The following is a 22,226-nucleotide window of genomic DNA, read 5'->3' on the forward strand; positions in this document are numbered from 1 at the left end:
TACCTTTCTTGTGTTTCTGAAGGTAAATAGTATGGGACTTAACATAAACCTTGACCTCAAGATCACTCGTGCAATGCAATGTAGGTTCAATTAATAGATACTGTAACTCGGCTTTTGAGGTGATCAAAACTTTTATCTGTTGCATATGTGCTGGCTTTTCTGCTGGTGCTTCCATCACTGCAGGAAAAAGTAATGCTTTTTTGTAATTAATTCTGTTTAGATTCTGTCATGATCACATTCAGGCACTGCTGAATCAATATATTTTGATAGCTCTGAATTAAATGCTTTGGAATCTGTATTCCGTGAGAAATTATTGAGGAGCAATGCTTAGCAATAACTCAAGAAATGTGAAAACAAAACACAAACCCTTTAATTCTAGCCTTTCCCAGAGATTCATTTTTCAGAGTAGCTTTAATGAGCAGTGGCATTATTTCAGTTTATGCCATGGATACATTTGAGGGGCGGTGCAGTTTCCTACTTTAAAAAGGATTATGAGGAAAGCTTGTGCGTTTGCTTGCTGAATTGTGTAAATGAGTTCTTTTCTCATAAAGAAACTTGCTTTCTCAGTTCTCCCATTGCGTTTTGCCTAAATAAGGTAATTTTTCTGTTTCTTTAAGGCATCTAATACAGAGTGACTCCTCTCTTTCTTGCGCCAGTGCAAGGTCCACTTGGACATCTGTACCTAAAAGGACATCAAAGAGGAGCTAAAGGTTCAAGCTTCCCCCTGCAAAATTGGCTTTGTAGGTAGTATGGGCTAGTAAATATGTAACAGATGGTCTACTGCCTGAGAAGCGAATGTGATAGTGGTACAGAAAGAGAGTATAATACGACTGGATTATGAAAACTTTTTATATTATCTTTCTTTTCTTTTAGTTTTTTTTCTGTTTGGGACTGTAGCTTTTCTGGGTGGGGAAGAAGGGGGACAGGAGGCTTCAAGTGGTTTTGGCTTGGGAGAGAGAGGCTAATTGCCCCTATTATTACTGGAGAACCAGCTGAGGAGACAGAGCTGGAGGTAAAATAGCTCCCTCAACTTGAAAGGGAATAATAACACACGGAAAGAAGCCAGCTGTTCCTGTCCTGGAAAAGCCTAGGCATCTAGTTAATGTTTTATTAGCCCTTTCTCCCTTGCATTTTTGCTTTAATTTTTGTCTTGATGTAATACGTTTTGTTACTCTTCTTAAAAAAGAGCCTAAGTCAGGTCTTTTGGTCAAAGTAGCCTGTAACATAGTATATCTGAGAACTGGGGTTAAAGGCCCTCAGATCTTCTGGTCTGCTGAACAGCTTCATGTAGATTCACATCCTGCAGCCTGTTTCCACCTCTGCCAAATGGAAGGAACTGAAACGTATTGGTGAGCAGTACCATATAAATCCTTATAATGATACTTTGTTTGAAGGGCATCCAACTTTACAGGCATGTGGCAGAAGTCTTGATTAAGAGAAAGAGATTTGTAAATATAATTGCCATGCAGCCTTGCGTATGCCCTGCCTCCCCTGAAGTCATTTGGCTTATATTCTGTCACGTTCTCATGGTTTTTGTTCTTTTTTTTTATTCCTCCTCCAGGTACCTTAAAGAAGCCGCGTCTAGATTTCTCCAAGATTTACATGACACTGATAATAAGTAAACTCTTTAACATTTCACTTGTTTATAATATCCATATGCCAGCTTGATTTAAATGATGTTGATTATGTACTTATCAGTTTAGATAAAGGTCACTTCAACTGCACTGTACAATTTCAGTTCTTTGTGTATGATAACTGTTTTCATGTTTTCTTTTCTGAGGAATTTTAAGTCTGCTTTCCTACAGTAATAAGGTTATTTACTCACCGTTTATGGGTCAACTTTGAATTCTTGTCTAATTGTAACCACATTTGGATCTGATTAGAAGATCAAACTCTGTTCCTCACTCCTAATCCCCACATACCCCATTAACTCAGATTAGGAGGGAAAAGGCAATCAGAGGTAGAAAGTAGCTATTACTTTTGGTAATTAGCTGTTGCCAAACAATCAGTAAGCTTATATCTGCAAATGCTCACTGGATCATTGCATGTTTGTGCAAGCCATGGCAAGCCTCTCTGGTGTGGCAACATTCTTCCTTCTCTCTAAAAATGAAGAATTAAAGCTGAAGCAGAGGAAAGGAAGAAGTAGGAAGATGCTTATGTGCAAATGAGCTTCATCATTTGAATGGTTGGTTCATTGCACCTTGTGATATTCCCTTGCCCCCCCGATGCTTCTTGCACTCTCTGTGTTTCTTTGACCATAAATTCTAGTCCTCCTTTTGCCTAGATTCTTTCCTTCCTTTAAATCTTTATTTGTTTATAACACTTATTTCCAAAAGCCTCCCTTCAACTTCCAAAAAATACGCATTAATTTCCACTACTTCACTTCCATCTGGTATCTGGTAATCCTTCTCTGTTGTTTATGCAAAATGAAACAAAATTGTATTGATCTCACAGTCTAATCAACAGACTGCGAATTTTGTGAACTGACCAAGTCCCTAATTATTCCTGGAACAAAATTTAGCTTACCTTTTTAGGAAAAGAAAAACCTGATAGCGTACAGCCGCCTTCTTCTTTTTTTAATCTTAAACTAAATAAGTCTTGAACAAGCTTTAAATTTTTTACACCAACAATGGTTGGTTTTAAAGTCCTCTGAAGCCTCACTAACAATTTCCGCCAGGCTTGCACAGTATTTGCATGGAGTTTGAAAATATATCAGAAGCATTTTCTGCATGATTCTCAAAGTGTACAAATATTATCTTTAAGGCATATATGCATGAAGAAAATCATACGCTTGACATAAGTATTTCGTGTGTTTCACACTTTTCTACAAATCATTGACTGGAATTCTTTTTATTTTCTTTCATTATAGCTTCAGAATTCATTTTCATTTGTTTTTCTTTATCCTTTTGCACTCTTTTGTCTCCCCTCCTCCACCCCTCCATATAAAACTATTGTCTGCTCCCTTATTGTATTCTACCTCTGTTTAGGTAGACATAAGATGGAAATAGTTTGAAATATATTCAATTCTTATGACACATGGCCATAAGAAAATATAAATAAGTGCAGGAGTTGGGCTACAGATATAGTAAACAGAATTAAACCAGCATTAAGAAAACTTTCTAAATTAATAAAAAAGTCATCACTGATTTTGATCATTAAACCTATAAGGGGTAGCTTAATAATGTGGGAAATAGGTAAAATACAGAATTCTAATATAAATGAAGGGAAATGCCTATTATGTCACTAATTACTTTTCATTTTCAGTGCTAAATAGGTCCTTGTAGTACCTTGCGCAGTCTAGTCTAAGTAACTTTCTTCACAAGAATTCCTTTCTGGAGAATGTTCCGAATTTAAATAGGGCAAGAAAATTGTTCAAAGGTTCCAGCAAACTTACTTTTGCTCCATACCTTTTTTGTAATCAAAGAACACTTTTTTTCAATATTTGCTATACATGCTGATCATCTTGATATTGTTTCACAGAGATATTTCAATAAAAAAAACAATAACTATTACTGTAAGTACCTGCTTCCTGTTTTTAAAATAAAGGTTACGTTAGCATATTGTTTTTACACACACAGTCACACTCTTATCTGTAATTTCATCATTTGATCAAGGTTTACTAAAGGGCTTTATTAAAAGTTGTAAGAAATGTTGATTTCTTACACAATCAAAGGAAACCATCTCTTCTGTGGGGCAGCTAAGGAGTGGGGACATGTCTTGGAATGAAATCCTTATGCTTTCCTTAAGCTTCATGGATTTTTAGTGGGAGATACTACAGCTCTTGAGGGAAAGATAGATACCTTTGAATGTTCAGCAACAAAGCAGCAGCTTCTACCTCTGTTACTCTAGTGACAAATGCTGTTGGCTTCACAGTACAAAAGAAAACAGCTCTTTTCTTCAATGGAGCTCATGCTTGCAATGCTGATGCTGCCAAGTTTGACAAGCAAAATCCTATCACCTGCACTTTCCTTATTGCTGATGTCAATATGGCTTGTAGATAATGAAGCAACGGATATGTTGTGAATCTCGGTGTACAGAGGTGAAAGAATCAGGGCTCAGATTACAAAGAAAGACAGCAATTCAGAAGAGCGAAGTAAAAGCAATCATTATGGTATAAAACACTTCAGACAAATGCTAAAGAAATAAGAAATGACTGTTACATAGTGTTCCCATATGGTTTCAGCATCAAGACTCAATAAATTTGCTAGTTTAATATGGAGGAGTTTCTCACAGAAGTGTGGGATATGTGTATTTCTTTGTCTTCCTTTTAAGTAGTAGAAAATGAAACAAGTATCATAGAAATTGCTGGATTGAGGCAAAGCAGTGATTTACCCAGTTTATTGTATGTTAACTTGGCATGGGCAGTCTACTACCGAGAATACGAGCATATGGTTCTCCTCTAGCTACCGACTACCAGGACTGGAAACCTGCTGGCGTGCTGCATTTCAAAGTCACTGCAAGGATTAGGGTAGGAGGAAGATGCTAGGAAAAGGCCAGTGGGCACCCCCTGCTGATGGAAATATAGGATGATAATCTATGGTTAATCTGATGTTGTTATTAATATTTCATGGGATGCTATTGACTCTGCAGATGGCTTAAAGTGCAGTGGGAGGAAGAACCATTCACTGACAATAATGATTTCGAATGGTGAAACACTATGGCACCCCTGGTGACTTCCTTATTTATTTATGTTCATTGTTGAAAGATGATATTCTCTTTACAGGTAGAAAGGAATTTTCAAGCACTTCATGCTGTACTGATTCTGAATACTCAAATTTATTTATCAGCAGAATTTATTTGTTTAAAAGTCATGATGACTTTCTCCTTGTGTGCAAGTACTTCAGAGTCTCTATTCAGGTCACTTTATTCTAGGATTTACTCAAGGATTTCCTGTTATAATGGCTTATGACTTTTAATTTCTTCAGGAAGTTTGCTTTTTATATATATATATACTTTTTGGTTAATTTTCATAGTAACATCTCCTTCTTACTGAATAGTGAAATGTCAAGACATAGCAAACTACTCGTGAAAGTCACTACTGGCTCAGTTCATCCCAATATACAACTATATAACTCTACTGAATTACACTCCATTCGAATTTGACCCACTGCATCTAATTCAATACACTGGAAGCATGTATCAGAAGACATAATTGCTGAAAAATTCACCTGTAATGTGCTCATTGCAATTTTCATTTACATCTGTCCATGAAGCAGACGAATAACATCATTGTGCTATTTTGAATCCTAGGCTGCAATATATTGGTCTTATCAGCTGCACGTCATATATATATCTGAAGCATCTATGACAAGTTTTTAATTGATAAATGTGCATGAGTTTTGAAAGAAAAAATTGTACGTATAAATATAATTTTTAATTTACTATTCTCTAGTCCCCATTTGTCTTGCGTATTAAACTAAAAAGCCACCATAGGTATTCTTCTCTTAAAAATCATCACTTTCGTTGGGACATGAGTCTGAGTATATGGGTTTGTGTAACAAAAATCACTTAAACATATAACTCAATCTCAAACCGATGACTTAACTAACAGAGCAGGTTTATTACAACTATTCTACATAAAATGTCTCTAAGCTTGTAGTATTTCCTGGAATTTTCTCAATTACACCCATCCATTAACACCTTTATAAAAGCTATGTATTTTTTTAGATAGAGGAAGAAAATATCCTGTGAAACCTTGTAATTGCTGTTATAAAAATAGAAACAACACATCAAGTTATTGATACTCCCTAAAACCGGAGTTATGGTTGATAGTGGAGGCATAGCTCCTAGCAGGAAAAAATTCAAGGTGTTCCTTACTAAATTTGTATGACTGCTTGTGCAGGGAGCCCTTAGATTCCAGGCAATTAACACAAAGAACAAGGGTGCTCAGCATGGTTTTCGCAGTGTTCTTGAAGATAGATGTGAGAGTATGGGCCCTGTGAATATTAAATTTTAAAAGCCTTTTTTATACTTTAAAAAACCTTTAAAACTATAAAAAATTTAAAAGAATTTCTAAAAACTGTATATACACAATCTTCAAAAGAGCTTGAAATATGTTTGGAAAGATAAAAGAGGAATATCTAACATTATCACATGTGAGGGAAAACAGAAAGGAGGGAGGAGAGAGAATAAGTGTCTGGAGTTTGGTGTTACAGGTAAAGAGCAGCAATGAGGATAAAGGTCTACTTTTCAGTCTTATCTGGCACACGCTACTTGCTATCTTCACTTTTATATTTATCTTAGTGCTACTTAGAAAATGGTAGAAGGGGGTGGGGTGCGAAATGTCTGAATAACCCATGATATTCTGTGGAGAAGAAATGTGCCAATTTTAGTGCTTGAATGGCTCTAATTATCATATTGTGGGCGAGAGTGCTGAAAGCTTAACATTTCAGTGAAGTATGGTGGGATTATACAATGCAAGATGTTGATGTGTACCTATAACTTGCACATGATATAGTGTGACGTTAAAAGCAACAACAGAACACCCTTTGCCTTTAGGCTAAAACGGTATGGGAAATTTAGGCCTCTTCTAACTGTCCATTATAAAAGTTGTATGTAGTATGTTGCAAAAGCACTTGACGGTTCAAAGTGTTCCTTTGGTTTTACTATTGCAAGTCTGCTTCCAAAACCTGAGAATCAAATATCCTCCACTTCTGAGCAATTAAAACACCTTTCAGCACAGTTAAGGAGCTATTCATTAAGCTTGCATTTTTCTCTTGCTTTCTGGATTTTTTTGGCTGTTTCCTGTTTTTTTTCCTTCAGCACTTCTAGCCTGACCACTCTTACTTTCAAAGCTGATATGTGAGACGTGCTCACTTTTTTTGGGCTTTGGCAAGTGCTCTTCTCTACTGAATGTCCTAACTACCTTACCAAAAGAGAGACTCCTGTCAGATTCTTCTACTGAGAACTTTCTGCCTCAAATTTACGGTTTGTGTTTTTGGAAGATACATGCCACATAGTATCTACACATAGTGTTTCCACATTATATTCTAGCCTAAATATTCAATCAGCTTGCCCACCTTGCAAAGGTGAAGAGCAACAGTGAAACAAAAATCATTGAGATATTTTGAAATCTGAAAGCAATTTTGGCTTCACCAGATCAGAAAGGTTAGTTACCATAGTGACATCATTATGCAAGGGGGAGTTAAACATCATTATAACCATTTTTGGATAAGTACTGAATAGCTGCTCACAGCTTTTTATCTTAGCGAATGGCAAAATGAAAAGTTCATAACTTTCTTGCAGCAAGAAGGCAATCTGAATGGCTTTTTCCTCTACCAGCTCACTCTCGGGGGGACAGGAGATTAGCAGCCTTCCCACCAGAGCCAGAGTAACAAACTGTAGTTCTGTGAAAGGTAGCCTAATGGTTAGGAAGGATAAGGAGACCTTGGCTTCCTCTCATGAAATGCTTTATCAAGCCAAATTCCTGTAAGTAATATCCTTTAACTGCATATGGAGAGTGAAAGATAATGGAGAATGCCTGAACTCTATTAGTGCAATAAATTACATGACATTTTGAAGAGTTATGGAATGCTAGCTAGTGCTGACACCAGTTGATGCTAATCAATTAAAAAAAAAAAAAAACTAATCTCGGAAAACTTGCAAGGGAATATTTTGCTGTCACATACTTTTTTTCTTTTTTTAACAAAAAGTAACAAAAGCCTAGGTGTTCAATATGTTACATGTGTCAGGTAATGTTGGAAAAAACACTAAAATACAATGGAACGTATAGCCTGGCAATCCTACTAACTGAGCTAGGAAATGCAGGCAAATCCATCACATCTATTCATATCAGATTTTCCATTGTATTCCAAGCATTCTCTAACTTTTTGTGTTAAGCAGGGACGCTAAGAAATCTCAAACATTTCTCTAATGTAGTGTTATGTCATACAAATGCAAGAATCCCCCTGTGGCTGTTGGGTTAGGATCCCGTGACTATGATCTCAGTCATTTTAGATGAATATCTCATTTTAATTGCAGTTTGTCTGTTAGTCTCTGCTACTGTTTGCATGCTAGTGTATTGGACACTCTTCTTTCCTTTTGACTTTATATCCGCTAATCAGAGCATAAGAGGTATCAACTGACTTTTTTATTTTGCTGAAAAATGAGTTTCTGGCCTTCTGTGAAACTATCATCCAGATTTTCAGTTTTGGTTTAGTTTTTCATACTTAGAGGAAAATAGTAGTGATAACTGTTATGTTAGTATGTCCTTGGCGAAAAGTATGAAAATCAATACGGTGTATTTTGAATAGTGATAGTCTTTAGTTAATAGTCCTTACAAAGAGCAAGGAACTTTTTAATAGCTGGGAGAGTTGTTCTGCTTCTCAGGTGTTTGAAACCTATCTATTAGAATTTAAGGATAAGTATTGTGGAACCAGATCTGGTAAAGGACTTGGACACCCTGCCATTAAACGCTACAACTTTTAGGAGTTTGATGTTCAGAGTAGAATCTGGGACTTTGACTGAACTTCTTTATTTTACTTTGGCTATGTCCTTTTTTTCTGTTCAGAACTTTTTTCTAGAGCTAGAGGGAGAAGAAAAAATGAGTGATTCTTGGTAAATGGATATCCCATTAAAGCAGTCATTTCAAGTGTTCTGGCAGATAACTTCAACTCCCTCATGGCTTATTATCTCCGTGCTTATGGTCTATGAGTGTACGCACAGAGCTGGTGTGCACGGGATGTACTGGACTCGGCATACTTGCATCACTTAACTGTTTGGTGCATATATAGAGGTTTTGACTCATTCTGAACATAATGAATGCAGTGTGCACATTCATCCACAGTGCAGAAGTGCACAGTTCCAGGAAATACACACGCGGGAAATCTCAGCTTCCTTAACTCAGCTGGGAAGGTAGGCACCTTTTAAACTCTTTTTTTTAAAGATCTGAACAGAGACCTCACATCTCTTAAAATATAGCTGTGGTGCTTTTATGTATAATAAGATAACAGGGAATTTTCCCATGCTGCAAGGTCAGTTCGTGCCTCTACCTGTGACGATTGACTGTAGTGAACTAGACCTATATTTTTACCCCCTGCTCTAACCACAAAACCATTGCAGGGGTGGGAAGGGGAGATGAGAGGAGGTGGAGACAGTAAGTTGAATGGGAATGCTTAGCTCTTCTCTCTGAAACTGTACCACTGCAAGTCAAAATGCAAAACAAAACTAAGCTTGGTGAGATAGAAAGAGAGCTCCCAAATGCAGGTTCTGCAACTTGATTGTTAGAGCACTTGTTTTAAGCAAGACAAGCTTGTGTTCTTGTCCATGCTCTCAGATCATTTCTTTATTTGATTCAAAAACTGTTTTTCAGGTAATTCACAAAACAAACCTTAATTAGGCAATGAACTTTGTCATCTTAGGCTTTAACTCCTTTCTAATTTGGGTGCCTCACAAATTAGACCACAACACCTAATATCTGCTGAAGTTCCATTTTTTTTTTCCTTTCCAAGGCTCATGATTTTGTACCACCTGAATGACTAAAAAAAGAAACTACCTGACACAGCACACACATTCACAGCAGTGTCCTGCAATGATTTGTCTTTGTTGCTGTATTTTCCAGTGCTTATGCAAAGCCTCCTGGCAAGATCATTTCTATGTACCATGTAGAATGCAATTAGTATGCTATAGATAGAAAAGTGTGTAATATGCATAGTATATCATTTGTCTAATGTACCCTAAAGGATTGGTTACTACTATGGAAGAATTCTTGAATAAAGGTGTCTGATGGATATGCCAGACCTATCTCATATGGTGAAGTGAGCTATAGGGACAAAATTAATAACTCTCTTTTCAGAGCTTTATCCAAAGAGTGTGCAGTAAATAATTTATCTGCCAAACATTAAGTAATGATGGTATAGCAAAATGCAAAGTAACTCTCCCTGTGTGAAACCATCCTTACTGTGCATAGAATGGGAGGGCGAGAGGAGGCACCTCTAGGAAGAGCGTAGGTAAACAGCAATTAAAAACTGTACACTAGGGGATAAAATATAGGTTCTGCAGGCATATTTATTTGTGGCATTTCCTAACTCCCCATGAACTTGATTTTCTTTCCACATGCTAATTAGCAATTTTTGTAATCTGCTGATTTTCTAGTGTGGTTTATGTTTCAGTTGCATACCATGGATATACAGAATGTGATCTTATGCATAATTCTCTTAATATTTCACTTTTACATATTTTAAATATGAAATAGTATATATGTGTATGTGTTTTTGTACATATTTCATGATATCGTTATTACCTGCCCATTGGAAATAATCAAATATGGAGAAAATTGTGCCTGACACCTGAATTTTGAGTTTAGTCACAGTCATTTCCCCACACTTTTATTTGCACAAGCAGAATTTTAGTTGAATAATTATTCAGATTGTCCATCTGAGCAAGAAATGTCATTTGCTACTGTGTGTTTATTAGTTTCGTATTTTGGAAAACTGTAAACAGTCAAAGATCAGGAACAGTATTAGACTTAATTTCACTACTATTGTATGAAAGTAAGACTTTGACTGTACCTGCAATGTCTTTTTGCTTCTTACGACGCATTAAAAGTGCTGTTCAGTGTCCTGTCTACTTAGATTGGGCAAAATGACCTGGAAATCACATTTTGAGCCATGGTGTGGGGTAGCATGTGGGGGCAGTGTTCTGTGAATCCTTTGAGTCAGACATGCGTGGGGTGTGACTGTAAGATGTTCGAGCCTCCCGTGCTCCCTTCCAGTGCTCTGTTATGATTCTTGCTTTCCTATGAAAGAAAATGAAATGTATGTTTGAAAATAAAGCACATGCTTTAACTGATGGAGAAAAAAAAAAAAAAAAAGCAAATGGATAATGACAACCTGTGGGCAGAAAAATGTTTATCTATCTAAGCTGCTAGCTGTGCGATTCACCATTAATCAGAGGGCCTCATGCTGCAAAATGATAAATTTCATCCTCCATGAATGCTTATAAATAATATAAATATTTACAGAAATCAGCATTCATTGCAGAGTGTTCATTAGAATCGGATATTGCAAAGCATTTGACCAACTATATGATTGTATAAGGACTGGTGAGTGGCTTTTCAACCTCACCTTGCATTTATTAATTAATGGGAGTAGGATGTTGAAACTATTATATAACTGACGTTCAGTCAAGCTTAAGAGAAGAGAATACTGAAAATATATTAGAACTCAGTTTGGAAGAATAGCCTAGAGTTTAGAAGTTGATGACACTTGACTTCAGATCTCTCCAGTGCTGCAACAAATGATTTAGGTACCCCTTTACTTTCTCTATTCCGCAGCTTACCATCTGGAAAATAGGGAAAAGGTTTTCGTTCCATACCTGAAGAGTCAAAGGTAATCAAATAATGTAGCAATTGATTTCTTAACCCCTATCCCACTTCCCTCAAGATACATATTGCTCATAGAATGAATAAACTGTAGGTACTGATACCAAAAGCAATATCCACATATAGATTATTGCGTATATACTGTTATTATTCATGAAATGAGATTTACAGAACTGTCTGTCACTGTACGTGTACAGAATATCATTTATGTTTTAGAGCAATGTGTAATTGCTTTATTTATCTTTGTTGGATTAAGGATAGAATAAAATGTTTCCAATTAAACAATAGTGATCTCTATTGTCTTTGTAGAGACAGCTGCTGCTAGTAAAGAGAAAATAGTTCTCCTAAAATATTTTCCTTTTTAGTATGAGGTGTATAAGACAAGTAAAGACGCTTGCATATTCATCTTGTTTTGGAATCACTTCAGAATCACCTTAGAATGTCTTTTGTTAAAAGCAAGAGAAACCTCTGCATTTGCTGGTTTTAAGGCATGTTTGCAATGCAGAAGAGCACTGCTTTCTCAAAAACATTATTGATGACTGCTGTTTAGTAAAATGATTAATTTGGTTAAGTGTCAGTAACAAACTTCTGCAAAATTAATGCATTTAAAATCTGAGAGGACTTAATGTTCACAGGGACAATCAAAATTGCTTTTTGATTATGACAGAATTTTTCCCAGGCTCTGATAGGTTTCTAAAAATCTTTAGGTTTAAAATTCTGTGAAATCTGCACCTACTGACTCCATTCTCTCTAATGATTGAATATATCTTAACATAAGTAAGAAACCATTAAAGTATTAAAGAAATTTAAGAAATTTAAGAATTAAGAAAGTATTAAAAATATGCTAGTATTTGCATTTTTTTTCCACTTACGGTAAAGCAGGACAGCTTAATTCATTAATTCATTAAAAACACCTAAAAATAAAGTGCAATATGAATATATCTTTAGCTAGTTATACAACTCTCAATGATTCTGGTCATGGTTTAATCAAAAAGATGAGTAAAATTGCTATCACTCAACTAAGCAGCCCAGAAAAATAGATCCTGTTTTGCAGTGCACATTTGTTAACCCTTGTTAATGCATTACTTAGCTGAGGAAGCAATAACATAGTAATTCTTTTATCTATAATCTCAGAAGTGGAGTAGATTTTCTTTCATTCCTTTTTACTGTAATTTTTTTCTTGCCAATAATAATACTAACAATAACGAAAATAAAATTTGTATCGTGATTGATCTCAGTAAATACAGAGTGTGTCCTTCAAGTGCAAAAAGTAATTTAAGTTTTCACAATATCTGAGAATATTCCCACAGTGCTTTACCAATAATCCTGCATTTCCTATGTTCTGTTCCATTATTTAGTGCACAAAATGACTTTCTTGAGTGTGCAACCTAAAGTACTTCTTTGATATATCAGTTCTAAACTTTCCTAGTCATTTTCAAAAGCAAATACTATTCATACCCCTCAAAAGTGTTTTCTTGCCCTGAAGCAATGTATTTGCCCCAAATTGTTTTGGGTTCTGCTGTGGCTTCCATAGAAACCGCTTTCCCTAATGTAGTTAGTGTCCTTTTATCCTGTGCTAATGAAGAGTCTTCAACCTCATTTTAGTACTTGACATTGTTGATAATCTCATCTTCTTGAACCATCTCATAGCAATCCTAGTTATCATGAGTTACTGTCCTAACAATCTAACCTTTTTTTTTTGTCTTTCAAATTTTGGCTGTTTCTCTGTGCTGATAACCGTTGTCTATAGCATAGCAAGGTTAGACTCATGATCTTCCTTTTCCTATGTTCAGCTGCACAGTCTTCCTCTTCTTCCATGTCTACACTAGCAAGGCTCCCAATATTTTATTATAATAGTAAATTCTAAATTATTTCTGTTACATGTTTTAAGGAGAGAAATAGCAGGTTAACAATTTCATTGTCAACATTAGAATTATTATTAAGATATGATTTCACGAAGAAATTTTTGTCTTTGTGAATATGCAGAAGATGTAAAATACCTATAGAAAAGGTATCTTTTTAAAACAATCTTACAGGAAAACAATGATTTTAGCATAGCTATATTTACCCAATGATTGTGAATCAAAACATTATACTTTCTATTTTTGTGTAGATGCATTGATTTCCTGCGATAGGATATATTAAATAGTAATAATACTCTTTGAAATAAGTTGTATCTGGCAGCAATATTAATGATAATTAATTCATTAATGAAGTTCATTAATGAAGTTCCATCTAAACCTGAGGAAAAACTTTCCTGTGAGGGTAACAGAGCACTGGACCAGGTTGCCCAGAGAGGGTGTGGAGTCTCCTTCGCTGGAGATATTCAAAACCTGTCTGGATGCAACCCTGGGAAATATGCTCTAGAGGACCCTGCTTGAGCAAGGGGGTTGGACTGGATGATCTCCAGAGGTCCCTTCCAACCTTAACCATTCTGTGATTCTGTGATAGTAAAGAATCAGTATTTTCAGTGGCTGAATGAACAGCTCTTGGGTTTGGTACAAAACTGGGAGGGAGATCAGAGGAATTATTGCTGGACTGGTAAAGACTAACAAAATTATAGGTGCATCCCAACATCTACAAGCCTTTTGTGATGCACAGGCAGACGTTATAATCTTATAATTTACAGCAGAGATTAAAAATTGATTTTCTCTAATATTAAAGTTAGTCTAAATCTACACTGTATAATGACTGGAGGGGATGCTATGATATCTTTAAAAGACATTGTTCTTTTGTACATGAGTATAGAAAAACTCAGAGAAAAAGTCAAGAATCAGAAATTCTAGAATCAGGCTTTACTAAAGAAAAAAAGACTTCATACTAAATTTTTTTTCTTAACAAGTTATGTAGCACAATTAGTTGTAGCTGAATTTTAACAAGATCTTAACCAAAGTTAAGTAAGGATTCAGAGCATGCCTATGTTCGACATAAATATATTTGCATTTCAATATCCTTTGACATTGTTTCTAAATTATTAGCTATTCAGTGAGCATAACTGATTAATTAGATGAAATTCTAATGACAAGGCTGAGCATATTTTAATGTGGAAACATGTAATAGAAGGTTTGATTAATAATGAAAATTGCAAAATATCATCTTTCATTGGAAACATGGATATAGTTAATCTATGAAATGAGGAAAAAAAGACTCCTGTTATTTAGATCTCCAGTGCTGAAATAAAATGTTTTCTGAGATATTATTATTAAATCATCTTGACTGGAAAATGTGATGCCCATGTAAATCTATGTTATTTTTGAAAAAATAATCAAGTGAATAGTCATTAAAAAGCAAAGTTGATTTTGAATTTTCTTCTACGAGCAATGACTGTTAACTGTTGAGGTTAAGACATAGGGATTATTATTCTTATTGTCAGCATATACTGACTTAAGATAAAAAAAAAAAAACCCTAAACAAACAATACAAACCAGGTGAGATTCATTTGAGAAAAGGTGCTGAAAGTTACACCTCTAACTAGTTAACTTTAACGTATGTTTACATATATTTGCTGGAGAACAATGTTTCATGTGTAAGGTACTGTGAAAAATTCAGTTCTTTGCATCTATGCAATCCATGTATATTTAGTTTTAATCTTTTGAAGACAAAGTAAGTTCTGTACTGTCTGTACGCTGAAAAATTTCAGTGTCTTGTAGAACATGAGCATAGCGATTCTGCATAACAGGCCTTCCCTAATTCCCATTCATAACAGGCCTTCCCTAATTATTCAGCTTTAAAATCTTGCCTTAAACTGGCTCAAGGGTCCCAGAATTAGGCAACAGGATTGAATCGGCGCTTATTAATTCTGCAGTCATTTCCACTGGTGAAACGGCATTGACTTCAATGCATTTTCTCTTGGATAATTCACATTCTGTCCATAATAGGCAAGGATGAGTTGAGAGTTTGGACAATTTGCCACTTCAGCATATGCCTGGAGTCAAATATTTGCTTTGAAACAGTTTTGGTGGTGGTGGTGGTTGTTGTTTGTTTTGTTTTGTTTTGTTTTTAAAGGCACCCATGAAAATCTGTTACATTGGCACAGGGAGAGGGTCCATGACATTGAGTCACGACACTTCTCCCGTTTATTTGTTCCACCTGGCTGCCTTGCGTGGCACTCCCATCGCCCTCGCTTTGACACGTGCCCTCGCTCTCAGCGGCACAGAGCAGCGCTGCAGGCCCGAGCTGTGGCCTTGCCAGCTGCGGTCGTGGGGGCCCCCGGTGCGGCCCTGTCCTGCTCGGCGTCCTGGGCGTGCTGTGGGCTCTGCTATGTGCTTCTGAGGTTGCCTTCTTCTCCAAATACTCCTCCAGCTTGAAAGCAGGAGTGCAGGGGACAGTATCACACATGCTGGCGTGGATTCTGGTGAGAAGAGTGTGCCAGAAAAATTACAGAAGAAATGTAGAAGTGGCGGGAGAGTGAGTCTGAAGCTTGAGACTAGGTTAAAACACAGTGCCTTAGTGAAATAACGAAAATGCTTTCAATCCAGTTCACAGTTGATGCATGAGACCTTGTCTGTGTTTTTCTACATAGCAGTTTCATTGATATATCTGCAAATAGCAAATTTGCAAGTATGTGGTGCACAGTTCAACACTGATTTCTCTTTAGGGTAAACCAGTCTGCAAAGAGCATGCTGTTATGCAGTAATATGCTGTGGCAGGCAACTGCCCTAGAGTGCTCTTCATAGCTGTATAACTAATATTAAAACTGCTGTATTGTTAAGGCTTAAGTTTAGAAGTACATATGGTTGTTGAACTACTTTTGTTGTTTGTCTGAAGAATTTTCTATGGGCCCAAGTTAACAACACATACGTTAATAAAAGCTTCTTAATTTCTTCCCCAAGAATTTAAAAAAAGAAACAGGTTATGAGAAACTGAATTATTTCCATAATCATATTTTTCCTGTGCTTGATTAAAAGAACCATTTAAGGAAACATGTTCTAAAACAGTTTTTTATAATCTTTTCTATATAATAGATTTCCAACTTGCTATGTAGATATGACATCATAATAAAGCACAGAAATTTGTATTCTGGAAGGAATTTTACATTTTTTATACATGGAACTAAAAAAAGAATAAATTTGAAGCTTCTATTAAAAACAAAATTTTTTAATGTTGGGAGAATAATTTCAAATGTATTTGTGATACTGGTCAAACATTTCATTTTGATAATTTATCTTACTTAATTTTATATGTCTGTCTTATTGGTTTTATTGAACTTATTTTTTTTTTAGGTGGAATAAAATTTGATGAAAATTAATGTATTCAGTGCGCTCAGCTGGTAAATTTCTTATGTGAAGCATGAAATAGTCTCCAGACTTGAGGACTTGGCCTAAAATATTCAGGCTGCAATATATAACAACAACAACAGAACTGAGGATGAGATCAGCTTCACAGACTTTTTATGGCTATAAGCTAAGAGGAAGATTTGCACATCTTTTCCCTCAGCTTGCAGTGTGGCAACCTCGATAGCGAAGGACTAATCCACGTTCCTGAGCGTCCTTTTTGGGTTCTGCTTCATCCCGCCCCGGCAGAGGTGCAGACTGTGGTTCAGGGGCGCACAGGGAGCCTCGACTCTGTGCGTGCGTGTGTGCGTGCGTGCGTGCGTGCAGCTACTCATCCCCTCTTGCTGAGAGGGTTCGTTCTGTCTGTGGGTGGCATTTTGGCCAAAGTGGGCAGCCTTCTCGGTGGCAAGCGAAGCAGGACAAAAGCAGTAGGAACTGTTCAGAGAACCCTACTCCCTGCTAGCATTTTTCTAAAGAAAACAACAAGGTACTGGATTTCTCCTCCCTCCCCCTCCGCCCCCCAACCCCATCTTCTTTTATTCTGTATGTATGCCAGTATGATAATGGCAGAACATCAGCTATACGTCAGAACTGCATTATGCAAAAAATGGGAAAGAATAAAGAAAAGGTCCGCATGGGAACGCTAATATTTATATGTGAATGCAGGATAGAGAATGTGTATGTGCTATTGAGATTTAAATTTCCATATCTGACATATTGGTGATTTGTTTTTCTTTGACTGCACCCTGAGAAGCACCACGAGAAATATATGCTGTTAACAGCTGATACATTGAACATCATGTTTAATAATTTTCAAAGATAATCAAAATACTTAATATTTTCTTGTGCTTTCTTCAGTATAATGCTGAAGCTAAGGCCAATGAAACACTTTTCTTTTTTGTTTTTTTATGTTCCGTAGGATGCAGGAGAACATATAAATGACACATACTGGGCTGATTCAAGCATTTTGCTGTATTAGCATAAACATTTCTTTTTGAAAACAAACGCATAAAAAGCACAGCAGGATTGTAAATTTGGCATTACCATGCCCCAGAGGGTTTATGCTTATGTAGTAGTGTTAGCAAATGAGAGCTTTCTTCCAAAAAATAGAACTTTGCCATATAAAGACAATTTGATAGGGGTATCTTACAGATATACGCAAAGGTTTGCCAGTGGTGAAGCTCGGCAGGACCAGGTTCTGCCTCTCAGTACTATGTCATTAAAGAGAAGGAATCTGCATACAATTATTTAATATTGCAGATGCTACTGCTGTAAAAGAAGAATATGGTCTTAATTCATTCTCCTTCCATCCCTTATGCCTTAGAAGAATGGTTCTCTACTATGTTATTGTTTGTTCTTTGCCTAGTTAATTTAAATTGTATCAAGTAAACAAGCTTCTACATTTGTCCTGGGGAGATAATTCTCCAGTCTAACAGATATCAGTACTTGGATATTGAATTTCCTCTTAGTCACTCTGTACTTTCCCATTCCTATTTCTAAATGGAAAACTTTAAGTTTTTGAAGGAATATGTCTTGTAGACCATACCCAATATTTAGAGTTTTTTCCAACAGACTTCTCAAATGTTTATGGTGCATTTCTACTGTATAAAGCTGCTTGTTTTTAAAGGACATTTCCTGATTTTTTTTTTTTAATTTTCATTTTATTTTAACATTTTGTGATTGTACACACAGGGCGTTAGCCGGATTATTTCTTAATCCATGCATCATAAAAAGCTTTGACTTCAGACTTTTTTTACTATCATAAAATATTCTCCTTCCCTCTCTTTACCTTTTCCCTCCATCAGTTCTAACTGCAGAACTGTTGCTGATGCATGAGCAGAAAAGGAGCACAGTTTGAGTTCCTGAGTCCATGCTGTGCTTGAGGCAATGGTAAGAATAAAAACAATGTTTTTGCTAGGAACCTGAGCCTATATGATCTTGAAGTTACTGATATTTAATAAATTAGGAACCTCCATTTTTTGTAGTGCTGTTTACTATGATAGGATTATATTTTTCATTAATGATTGGAATATATGTAAGTTCACATCTTAGAAGAAGGAATCATACCTCAAATTATTTTGAAGAAAGTAATTTTTTAAAATATGAACAACCTAGTTTAAAAAATAAGGTAGGTTTGGAAATTAGATTAATTAGCCCTTGAATAGTAATTATAGACTATTTATAGAATTTGCTGCTGAAAGAGGCTTATACCATCCGGTTATCAACAAAAGTCATCCAGAGAGTTATCCTCTTCTAGTTTTCTGAAAATCAATACTATGCTGCGTATGCATAGCCTTCAAGTCTGCAAGTCTGTTCTTGATCACTGATAAAGTCTCTGACAGATCTCTGTCCATTCTTTTATCAGTCTGGCCATATCCTGTGACCCTAATGTTATTTAAAATGTGATCAAAATGATTTATTCTTCCAATTTTTGCTCCCAACTTTCCATTACATTTCACCCATCTCCACATATCATTTTTAATTTTATCATTTTGATATTGATGTATATCCTGCTCTCATGATATATTTCGGTGTTTACCGCAATGCTATCTGAGATCTGTGATCCATAGTAATTAGTAAACAAGCAGTATGTAAACGTTCTCATGTCCTGCTCTTCCTGCAAATGTCCAGTTATTGCATTAAATTAAGCTAATATATTTTCTATTAATTTTCATCCTTAAGCAATTAGTTGCCACAAGGATGCTTTATAACCTCTAATGAACATATGTAGTTTTTCGGAAAACTGAAACAACATTGCGTTAATCATCTGTGAATGAAATGATATCCTTCTAAACTTCAGTGCGTTGTCAACACCATTTAACCTCCAGATCTTTTTTTCAAATTAACTATTCAAAAGCCATTCATGCAGTGAAAGAAATATTCAGATCATGTAGAAAAAATGAATTTTAAAAACTGTATAAGCTGATCACATAGTTCTTTCGCAAAATCAGGTAGCAGGCTTAAAATAAGCACAAGCGCAGCTCCTGATTAAGTAGCACCTATTCAAAGCGTCAATGGAATCAAAAGAGATTAAAAGCTTCATGAAGGATAGATTTATTTAGTGTCTATTAAAATGACGGTCAAGAACAGAGCAGGATGAGTAAGGAAGCAGGCTTTCCTTTCGTTTATCGAGGTGGTTTGTTAGAGCTTAGTGGCATTACTATGGCACAGAGGAAAGAGAACTCATATCCTTTAGTAAGAAAAATAGCCGTGCTTTTATGTTCTTGAAATGAGAATGAATTGATCTTTCATAAAGGAATGTAGAGAAATTGAAACATTTAAGGTCATGTAATTATTGTCCTACAAAGCATCTTTTATGAAAAATAATACTGCCCCAATATCTAAACAAACCCGAAATGGCTGAACTGCTGGAGGAATCTCTTTCTGTGTTGGGAGGAATGGGGAAATAGCATTAGTTTTCTCAGTCTCTTCTATTTAGTATATGCAGTTTGCCTGCTTTAACAAAAGAGGAATAGTAGCAAATCAGTAGAAGCAGCAATATTCATGAGAATACAGCCCTAACTGTGGTTGCTTTTGCAGTTTACTCCAAAAGAAAATCAATACTGCAAAATTCAAGGCAGCAGTCCAGGATCATGCAACCCTGATGTAAATGCATGCCCAAATATTATGCAACAATAAATCATTTCCTTTGTAGTCAGAGAATGTAGGCAAAAGTTCTGTGGTTAATGGCAAAGGATGGGGACGGGCTAGTGGAGAAAAGGAAAATCATTTAAACAGGAATATGTTCTTGAACTTGGCAAGAGATGGCAGTTGTTCAGCTCTGTTGAAATGCACTACATAGGTTCGGTGATTTATATATTTCGTAATACCTCGTTTTGTATTTTTAAGCAGTGTAAATCCTTTATCAAAGGAACTTTGTACAGGGTCATCGTGACATCATTCATTTGCACTGCACTCTGTAAGGAAGGGATATGATGCTGTTGTACAGGTGAGAAGCTCTGTCCAAGTCCTAAGCGATTTGCTCTGGAAGCAACACAATATTAAATCTGGAACAGCTAAGTTTTGTGTGATAACTGTACCACTTTATTCTCAAAGCCGAAACCCAATAAAGCAATATCAATGAACTTTTGTGTTCACATGTGTATTCAGACATCAGTGGTATCCTGGTTCACCTTAGAATAATAACTTCACTAAATGGAATTGCAGGAATCCATAAAATCATTAGGGAGTAAATCCTTGATGTTGTTGCAACTTGAGGAGATTTGCCTATAATAGTACTCTACATCTGGGGCCTGTTAGGAAGCATGACTTGCGTTTAGATCCTACCTTTATTGAATTAGAAATGTAACTAACTTTGGAACAATGAAGATTTAGGGTCAAATGTTAAAGGCACATCTCTAACTAAGACTGAGGCATCTTAAATTTGGTTCTATAGGTAGAAAAACGTTTCCTTCCTTCCTCCCTCCCTCTTGCTTGCTTTTGCTGAGAGAGGGAAGGAAGTTCTTGCTCTTGACATTCATTACCTGGGGCAGCATCCTGCAAGGTCCAAATTCCCTCCTTTGGCTCCTGGGACCCTTTGATTTCACGACGGTTATATTCGATACCTTAAGAACTTCATATATTACAAGAGCCACAGGATGAATTGTCACTTAATTAGATAGTAAAAAGTATTTAGAATATGTACATATTAAACATATGAAAAGTATACTAATTTTACTTCATTGCAAACTGGTTTTTCTATTCATTTTAAACTATCTACTTCTGAATTCTGCTCCTCTGCATCTCTAGGTATACCAACAGTCCTGTCCTACAAAACTCAGGTAGTGCGTTGCCCCGCTGACTGAGAAGTGAGATTAGAGGAATGTTCTCTCACTAACAGATTTGCCATTGTCTTTATGCACATGCGACAAAAGTGAATTAAAAAGAAAAATATCAACTGGCAGATGCCCCTAAATGTAGCTATAGGGCACGTCAGCACATCTACCTTGAAAAATATTGCTTTACAAAAATATTAAACGTTTGCACTTTATAAGTAGTTAGAACTTCTGATAATATGCAATTCAAAAATTAATTTGGCAGCTAGACTTAAAAGTTTATACTCTATAGCGTCATTGGAGATTTTTCTGGTCTTTGTCTGACCTGATGAAGGCAGCCATGAGCCCAAAAACGTTTATGGTTCTATTAAATCACCTAATATACCTGGATAAAAGATACTACCTCTCTTCAGATTTTTCTTCTTTTACAAGTATATTCTTTTTTTTTTCCCACAGAAAAGTTCTTATTTGCTAGGCAGATATATATCCCTTTTTTTAAGCTTACTATTCTATGTAATGTAATATGGTATCATAGCTATTTTAAGGATATTTAAAATCTATAGAAATAAGCTTTCTGCAAATTATATAAATGACCAATACTACTACACTTCTCTAAACCCCATTAAGATCTATTTAAATCTGCTTTACAGGACTGTTAGGATCCAGCTTCTAATTTATATGCAATTATCCAGTTTAAAATACTGAAAGATATTTCCTTTAAATTACTCAAATGCATGTGCAAATTGAATTAGGTCAGACTGCATCATTTGTGCAGGCATCTATTAATATTCGTGATGCAATGCAGAACCTATTTTCATTTTTAAAGGTTGTTCATAAACTCAGGAAAAAAAAAAAAAA

The 22,226-nt window shown here is 35.9% G+C and overlaps 1 long non-coding RNA gene across 1 annotated transcript; it reads left to right on the forward strand.

The window, feature by feature from the left end:
* Nucleotides 1-1,216: 1,216 nt before the first annotated feature.
* Nucleotides 1,217-20,794, forward strand: LOC104148630 (uncharacterized). Its single transcript, XR_695169.2, has 4 exons — nucleotides 1,217-1,349; nucleotides 1,562-1,618; nucleotides 11,273-11,327; nucleotides 16,543-20,794. It is a non-coding gene; the product is annotated as an uncharacterized lncRNA (long non-coding RNA).
* The last annotated feature ends 1,432 nt before the right edge of the window (nucleotides 20,795-22,226 follow it).

The sequence above is a fragment of the Struthio camelus genome, chromosome 2 (genome assembly GCF_040807025.1).
Source record: "Struthio camelus isolate bStrCam1 chromosome 2, bStrCam1.hap1, whole genome shotgun sequence".
In the NCBI taxonomy this organism is placed as follows: domain Eukaryota; kingdom Metazoa; phylum Chordata; class Aves; order Struthioniformes; family Struthionidae; genus Struthio; species Struthio camelus.